The sequence below is a fragment of the Pteronotus mesoamericanus genome, unplaced genomic scaffold, assembly GCF_021234165.1.
Source record: "Pteronotus mesoamericanus isolate MK-2021 breed Mesoamerican mustached bat unplaced genomic scaffold, CSHL_Meso_final scaffold_36, whole genome shotgun sequence".
Taxonomy (NCBI): Eukaryota; Metazoa; Chordata; class Mammalia; order Chiroptera; family Mormoopidae; genus Pteronotus; species Pteronotus mesoamericanus.
Window position 1 is genome coordinate 16,870,351 of NW_026555313.1, and position 8,585 is coordinate 16,878,935.

Here is an 8,585-nt window from a genome sequence, read left to right on the forward strand (position 1 = left end):
CATGATGCTCATGGGATATCATGCCAAGGAGGTCACTGAAGACTCTAGCAGCCAATGCTTGAGCTGTGGCTATAGCAAACCAGGTTTCAGTGGGTGAGGTGAGAAGTGAAGTAAGTGTAACATTATCTCTAGAAGCTTGACCGAGAAATGAAGGGGGAAAAATGGGGTTTTAAGAGTATATGGAGTAGTTAGAAAATTTTTCTCTTAAGATACCAGACACTAGAATATGTATAATTAATAAAGGAAAGAGTCCAGTAGAGAGAAAAATGTTTTTTACCATCCAGGTTGCCCAGAGCAGGGGCATAATCTGGAATATACCTTTGTGGGCCTCAATGTCTTGAAACTTAAACCCAAGATGAGGGTACAGAAGCTGGTTAGGAAGGAATGACAGCCACTTGAGACCCCTGAAGTTCCCAAGTTTACACTGGGCCCTGCCTGGTGCTCAGCAGGGGCTTTCTAGTCTGGAAATCCACCTGCTTTGTCTGCATCAAAAGCGCTCCTGAGGTCCGCTCTCCATCCCCTTCTTGGGAAGGCTGCTTCGCTGGGTCACCTCTCTGGAGATGCTCTTGCTTCTGTGGATGGCAGTGGAGTGGCAGGACTCTGGAAGGGTGGTTGGGTGCCTGTGCTCATGGGTTGATGTAAGGGTGTTGGAAGTGTCTTTGTGTGTGCTACTGAATGGGCTGAAATGGCCCCTACCCTATTCCCTAATCATGATGACAAGAGACAAGTAGAAACATGGTTTCATTATCCTAGATTGTTCAGTCAGAGGCATTTGGCAGCCCTTTTTAGTGAATTGGCCTGGGAAGGAGAGAAAGGATTCTTTATTGTAAAAAGATCAGGATTAATGCTTCCTAAAGAACAGAGTCCAAGTCCTATAACTAAAATGAATATATGGGTTTCAGAAGAAAATGAAGTTCTGTGATAGTGAGGAATGTTTGTACCTCAATTAGGAGAAAGCTGGTTGGAACCAGCTTCCAGGAGCTCTAAGTGCATTTAAAACACTTATATTTCTCATTACACCCAGAAGACAATAGCTGTTTCTGTCACCCTTGACCCCTCACAGCGAGCAGAAGCCCAGATGTGGAATAACTTTACTGACATCCAGCTGGTATCAGAGGCTCCCACAAGAAAGGATTCAAGACTTGGGTACCCCTTACATGTGGGAAGGGTGGAATGTCCCCAGAGAGGAGGGGAGGAAACCTGGGTGCTGCGGCCTTCATGAAGAAAGGGCTGGAGAACTGAGGGCCCAGCTAGGTAACCCTCTAAGGGTGAGAACTTGCCCTCACCTCCACCATTCAAAGGGCAATTAGCCAGGTGAAGTCTCACCTGTCGTCTTGGTACCAGGATACTTTCTGGAGCTCCTTATTCAAGGAGGTCTTAACTCCCCATTGTAATAGAGTCCATGATTAGTCCTCCAGGTGAGGGGCAATGCCCATCTGTATCACCTGACAAGACAGTGTTCTTCCAGTGTGGATGAAGAAGAGGAGTGGATTACACAGGAGAGCCTTGGTTGGGGAGGGGGAAGCAGGAGGAGGCCGACTCCTTGGATACCCTCCTCCTATTCATCTCCTCACAGGGGGCAAACACACAAGGGAAAAGAAATGCCTCCCTAGCTGATGGAGGACTCACATGTTGGAAAAATTTTAGGTAGTAGCTAAAAAGCTTAGTAATCAATGTATGTGCAAGCTGTTGTTTCAGGAACTGAAGCTATGACCCACCTTGACTCCAGGAAACCATAAGCAGTTCCATATTTGTGCCTCAGGAGGACTGCAAGCAATTCAAGATGGTATCTGAGCCATTGCACTCGAGGGCGAAATGCCCACCACCCAGGACACAGATGAGAGAATGCTGTAGTATTTATCTGATTAAATTTTTTTTCTTTTTTTTTTGGTGAATTCCAAACCTCTTGCCTACACTTTTCTTCTCCTTATAAAAAGGGTCGGTTGAAAATGGAATTTAAGACAGTTTGTTAGAGTACAAACCTGATATCTTCTCAGATCGCCAGCCATCTGAATAAAGCACCTATAAAGATTCAATCCCTGTCTGTGCTTATTGGGTCTGGGAGGTAACAGGCAGCATGAACACTGGCTTTTCTGGTTTCATATTCTGACGACTCTGCGCTGGGATGGACTTTGGGACTCTCCGGTAAGTCTGGGTATTTGGCAGGGAGTCCCATTGGCTGCCTGGACTGGGGGGCCCAGTAATGAGGATTTGGAGGCTCCCTAGCAGCTGCCAAGTGACTTTACTTAGGGACTCTCCTCCTCCAAATCTCAGCACTTCCCGTCATCTTCACACTTGATTGGATCATCACACTTTCTGGTTCAGGTTGCAGTCCCGGGTCACGATTTAGACTATTAGGGGTGAAGATGCCTTCTGGTTTATAGAGCTCTGTCTGGTAAAAAGGCATCTTCTGGTTTAATTAAGGTGCTTTCTGTTTTTTTGATACACAGCTCTGTCTGATAGAATGAGGGGAAAAGCCTCCGTTCCAGGAAGCAGCCCTTTGGAGTGAAATTTGGCTGATTGGTTGACCTATGCTTATAAACCTATGACAAAAAAAAGAAAATGCTTTTTTATTGTAACATGGTTTGGCTTACATATAATCTAGACTTGGGAGAGTGCTGGCCACTGAACAGGTATATATACTACTATACTTCAATTAGAGTTGTTTTTAAAAGATTGAGAAAGTTGGACGAAATGCCTTACATAGAAGCTTTTATGCATTTACATAATAAAGTTGCACAATTGAAGGGAAGTAAGTTAATGGCACCCAGAGAAAGGAATTTGCCTGTGAAAGATGGCAGAAGCTCAGAGGAGAGGGCCCAGGAGGATCTAGATATTAGGGCCACTGTGAGCATGGTCAGGGTTCCCAGGGCCCCTCCATCCCTAGGGGATCTTCCTCCTTACTTGGCTGAGGGAACTAGGAAGAGTGAGCCTGAACTTGTCTTGCCATCTGGAACCCATCTGGGGACCAAATTTGGTGGAGGACAAGTCCCTACCTGTGCAGGACAATACCCATTGCAAAGACTTCCAGTGGGAGTAGGGCCAGAGAGCCAGCCTGCTGAATATTATTGGGCACATACTCTGTTTAACACTGAATCTGTTAAACTGGAAAATCTCAAATCCTTCTTACAGGGATGATCCTACTAAAATGACTAAGTTTCATTAATTTTTATGACCCACCATCCCAACTGGGCAGATATACAAGACTTACTAAATATTTTGCTTATGGGAGGTGAGCAGAGGCTGGTATTGGATAAGGCAAATGAAGAGCCTTGGAGGCTGTACCAAGGAAATCCAGATGGGGCCCTCCACCCTACTAAGGCAATACCTTTAACCAATCCCAACTGGGACCCTAATGGAAATGGCCTTCTTTTCTTAGAGCATTATAAGAGGTGCATTCTTGAGGAATGAAGGAGTCCCTAAGCAGAAAAGTCTGAATATGGTGCAGGCAGTAGAACAAAAGCCCACACAGGATCCCTCGGAGTTTCTTGAAAGAATCTAGGAGAAAGAAACCAGGCTTATAGAAGATATACTTATTTGGATCTCCAAGCCCCTGAAAATATTAGAATGGTGAATATGACCTTTATCTCTCAAAGTGCACCTGACATCAGAAAGAACTCCAGGAGATGGGGAGGAATAGGCATGACTCTTTCCCAACTAGTAGACATTGCCTTCAAATTTTGTAATAACAGAACAGAAGAAGACCCAAGTGGCCACCATTTTCTTGGAACAAGCCTCAGGGCAATTCCATTGGTGGGCAAGAGGCACCCAGCCCCCCTCTAAAATGCTTGTCACTGATCAATGTGCACACTACAAAGGAAATGGGCGCTGGAAAAATGAGTGTCCCAAGTGAGGGTAGAGTGGGCCAGCGCCTGAGAACTTGAGAGTTATGCTGGGAAAAGGAAATCATTCCGATGATGACTGATGGTGCCCAGAGTTTCTCTCATCAAAATGGCCTATTAAAGTCACTCCCCAGGAACCTTGAGTAAGACTAGCAGTAGCGGGGTGGGGCGGGGTAAACTGTGGATTTCTTGATTGATACTGGAGCAATATATTCTGTGGTCAGTAGGCCCCTTAACTGAGTCTTCGCAGCAGGCCGTGACTGTAACCGGGATTTCTAGAAGCCCTGAAAGCCAATTTTTCTTAAAACTATTGGAACGTGCTGTGGGAGATATGGTTTTAACTCATAATTTTTTATATTCCTGAGTGTCTGATACCTCTTCTGGGAAGGGACTTGCTGTCAAAACTCTATGCCCAGATCACTTTTTCTCCAGAAGAACAACAGCTTCACCTACAGATCCCTCCAGAGTCTCCATGGCAATTCCTCATGAGATCATGCAGGGAGCAGGAAGAAGCACATACCTTCTTGGCCAGAAGAAATCGAGAACCAGGTAAACCCCATTGTGTGGGCTCTGGGAAGGCCAGCGAGAGCCAAGTGAGCATCCCCTGTTAAAGTTGATCTCAAACCTGGGTCAGGGACTCCCAATAAGAGGCAGTATTCCTTTCAGAAGGATGCCCTGGAAGGAATATACCCAATAATTCAGAAGTTTCAGGAATATGGACTTATTCGGCTCTCTGTACAACACCCCCATATTGCCTGCTAAGAAACCTCACTCAGATGAGTATCGGTTTGTGCATGAGTTAAGGACCATAAATTACATTGTATAGGACATTCACCCCACTGTCCCGAACCCTTATACTTTGGTGAATAGTATACCTGGGGACAGCTTCTGGTATTCAGTATTGGACTTAAAATATGCCTTCTTTGCATTCCGGTTGATCAAGACTCTCAACCATTGTTTGTTTTTAAATGGCAGGACCCAGAATCTTGGGTCAAGAGTCAGTGCTGCTGGACAGTCTTACCACAAGTGTTAAAGAACTCCTCCACAATTTTTGGGGAGACCAAGTCAGGACTTAAAGGACATAAAACTAGAAGGAGGAACCTCTGCTAAAAATGTAGATGACATCTTAATTACCAGGACATCATTTCAGCAATGTTTCACTAACATCATAGCTACCTTGAACCATCTGGCATCTTGTGGCTATGAAGTATCAGCACAGAAGGCCCAGGTTTGTCAACAGGTAGTAGGGTTTCTTTGTTTCCTGCTTGAATCTGGCTAAGGGAGTCTTATTGGAAACAGAAAAGAAACCATAATCCAAATGAAAGCTCCCAGTACCAGGAAACAGTTAAGAGGATTCTTGGGAATGGCAGGCCATTGACATATTTGGATTCCAAATTTTGGTCTCACTGCTATGAAGCTCTGAAGAGACCAGAATATAACCCTTTAGAATGGATGAAGGAGTGTGCTCAAGCTCTTGGGTCCCTGAAGGCGCACCTGGCTTCTGTATCAGCCTTGGGGCCTCCAAACACTAAAGCTCTTTCTATTATTATACCTTCATGAAAGGCAGGGCATTGCCCGAGGATTCCTCACCTAAATGCTTAGTGACAGTTTGCAATCTATCGCATACTTGTCAAAAGAACTAGATCATACTGTCCACGGGCAGCCAGCCTGCTTGAGAGCTGTGGCAGCCCCCAGCGAGCTCTTAAAGGAAGCTGAAAAGTTTTTCTTGGGACAGCCAATCACCACTCATGCACCCCACGAAGTGCTGGGCTGGCTGGAGCAAAAAGGAAATCTGTAGCTCACTGCTGGAAGAATGGGCAGGGACCAAGCCATCCTTCTCGCAATCCCAACATCTCCCTCAAAACTGTAAGTTAAATCCTGCTTCCCTTCCCCTAGAGCCTGACTTGGCTGCACCAATACATGACCGTGCTGAGATAATTGATGAAGTTTATTCTAGCAGAATTGACTTATAGGATCATCTTTTAGAAGAGGCAGACTGGACTGTATATGCAGATGGGAGCAGTTATATGGACAAAGGAAACAGAAAGGCTGGATATGCAATGGTGACTCTTGAAGGAGTAGTGGAGGCCAAAGCCTTGCCGCCGGGAACCGCTGCTCAGAAAGTTGAACTGATTGCATTGATGAGGACACTGGAATTGTCACGTGAAAGAAGAGCGAATGTGTAGGGACTGTTTATTCCTGTATTCCAGCAAACCGTTTTGGGGGGACCATACTCTCTGGGAAGACTGACAGCTTTTATGCCTCAGGAGCCCCACCCCACCTGGTCTCGACAGGACCTCTCTGTTGCCCTGACTGTGACAATGATTTATACCTTTTTAGCCCTGCTGAATAGGTGTCTTTGACTGTATTTGTAATGACAGCCATGGTAACCTACTTGAATGTAGAAATAAGTAGATTAGCCCGTGCTATGGCAAAAACTTTGAATGCCACCTCACAGGCCATCAGTGCCATTAGTCAAGAACTAGGACAAGTTAGAGAAGTGGCATTAGAGAATTGTGCAGCTATAGACTGCCTCCTTTTAAGACATAGTCATGGATGTGAAGAATTTAAAGGACTCTGCTGTTTCAACCTGGCTGATAATTCACAGCTCATAGAGCACAAAATAAAGCAAGTAAATGAAGTAGTGTCCAATATAAAACAAAGAGAGGGATTCTTTGGTATTAATTTGTCTAAACTAACCTCCCGGTTGCCTAGCATTACTGGTCTTAGAGAGGCATTTGTTGTTTTTATTTTTTTTTAAAATTTTTTCAGTATCATAGCTGATGTTGCATACAATGTGTTCCCTTATGCAGATCTACAAATAAGTGTATTCCAAAGCCCCCTACCAGATGATCTAATGCTAAGATGTGTGCGCAACAGCAAAATGAGCACTTCCTAATGAAACTGATCTCATAGAAATAAGATAATTTAAAGTAACAGTGGGGAAATGATGGGGGACTCAAATATTGGAAAAATTTTAGGTGGTAGCTAATAAGCTTAGTAATCAATGTATGTAAAAGCTATTGTTTCAGGAACTGAAGGTGTGGCCCACCTTGACTCCAGAAGACCACAAGCAGTTCCACCTTTATGCCTCAGGAGGACTGCAAGCAATCAGGGTGGTTTCTGAGCCACTATGGTACCGTAGCCCAGGGTGAGACGCCCACCATCCAGGACATAGATAAAGACTGCCACCCAGGACGCAGATGGAAAAATGCTGCAGTTTTTATCTGATTAACTTTTTTGTGAATTCGTAACCCCTCACCTACACTTTTCTTTTCCTTATGAAAAGGGTGGGTTGAAAATGGAGTTTAAGACAGTCTGTTAGGGTACAAACATGCCATCTTTCTCAGATCGCTGGCCATCTGAATAAAGCGCCCATAAAGAATCAATCCATGTCTGTGCTTATTGGGTCTGGTAGGTGACAGGAAGCCCGAATTCTGGCTTTTCCAGTTTCAAAACCACTGAAAGAACACGGGTAAGAGTTAGGTTCCTAAAGGAGGATTCCTCTAGCAAGTTGTGCATGTGTGGGGACAACGCAGGGTATACAATTGCAGATTCAGGACTCCTGGAGTGGGAAGGGGCCAGCTCTGAATTTGCCTACCCCCTAGCTGCTCTGCTTGGGTTGCCCATGAAGGTGCATAAATTCTCTGCGTCTCGACAGATTGGTGGTCTTACCACATGGCACAGTGGCTGCCCCAGAGCGCCTCATAGCATATTTCCAGCAAGGAATCAACTCTTCCTGGCAGTGTTATACTTTAAAAACAAATTGGTATTCTACAACTGCAAATGTCTGGACTGTTTTGCCCCTGACAGGAATTGTCTGGAGGCAAACAGCCTCGGCAGCCGGGGAGGCTATTTCCTGACAAATGTGCTCTGCTGATACGGAATCCCTTTGCATCCTAAGTCCTTCTCCATTTTATGACAGGATGTAAATTCTGCATAGATTTTTTATGATTCCTTTTCTTGATGCTTAAATTCTGAATTTCATGTCTCCCTAGAGAGGCGCTGGAATTATCCAGCCTTTCTCCTCGTCAAAATTATGGGCAATTTGACCTGCCATTTAGCCATTTCCTGGAGCCGGCTGAGTGGTTCTTTGGGCCGTTTCTGCCTTGACAACATGGGGTGTGTTATCGTCCATGCAGATGAGGACTCTAGACCGCGGGCTTGAGACTCCTTGCCCTTGCGAATGTAAATGCCACCTCCAGTGACTGGGAAGGTTTTACTAAGTTCACTAACCCTAAGTGGGGATGTAGCCCCTTCTCCTCAGTGACTGATTTAGTTTAAAGAGCAAGTGTTTGAATGGGCAAGTCAGGGAGAGAACAAACCACAAAGAATATCATGTTACTGAGAAATTTCCAGAAGCCTGTGTAGGTTCTGTGGTTTTCTTCTGAGTCCATATTGACAGGAAAAATGTGAGCTGACTGTTTAGGTAGTAGGCACTGTAAATAAATATATATTTGGTTTTCATCCTATTCCTGGGCCAGAGTTCTTAAAACCCTAGGAATTTTCTAAGTGGTAAGAGCCATAAAGGTAAAAGGAGAGTCTTTTGCTATTCATAACAAGCCCCTTTCTATCACCTGAGTATATGTTAATGAGGTGAATTTTAGACAGCCCCTAGATAAGCTCAGGTGAGAGCTGTTTATTAGAGGAACCAACCACATGATTAGAGTGTTGGACCATTCAGCTCCATCCCTCCTTTCACGTCCTGAGAGGAAAGAAGAGAAAGGGCCTGGAGGTGGAATC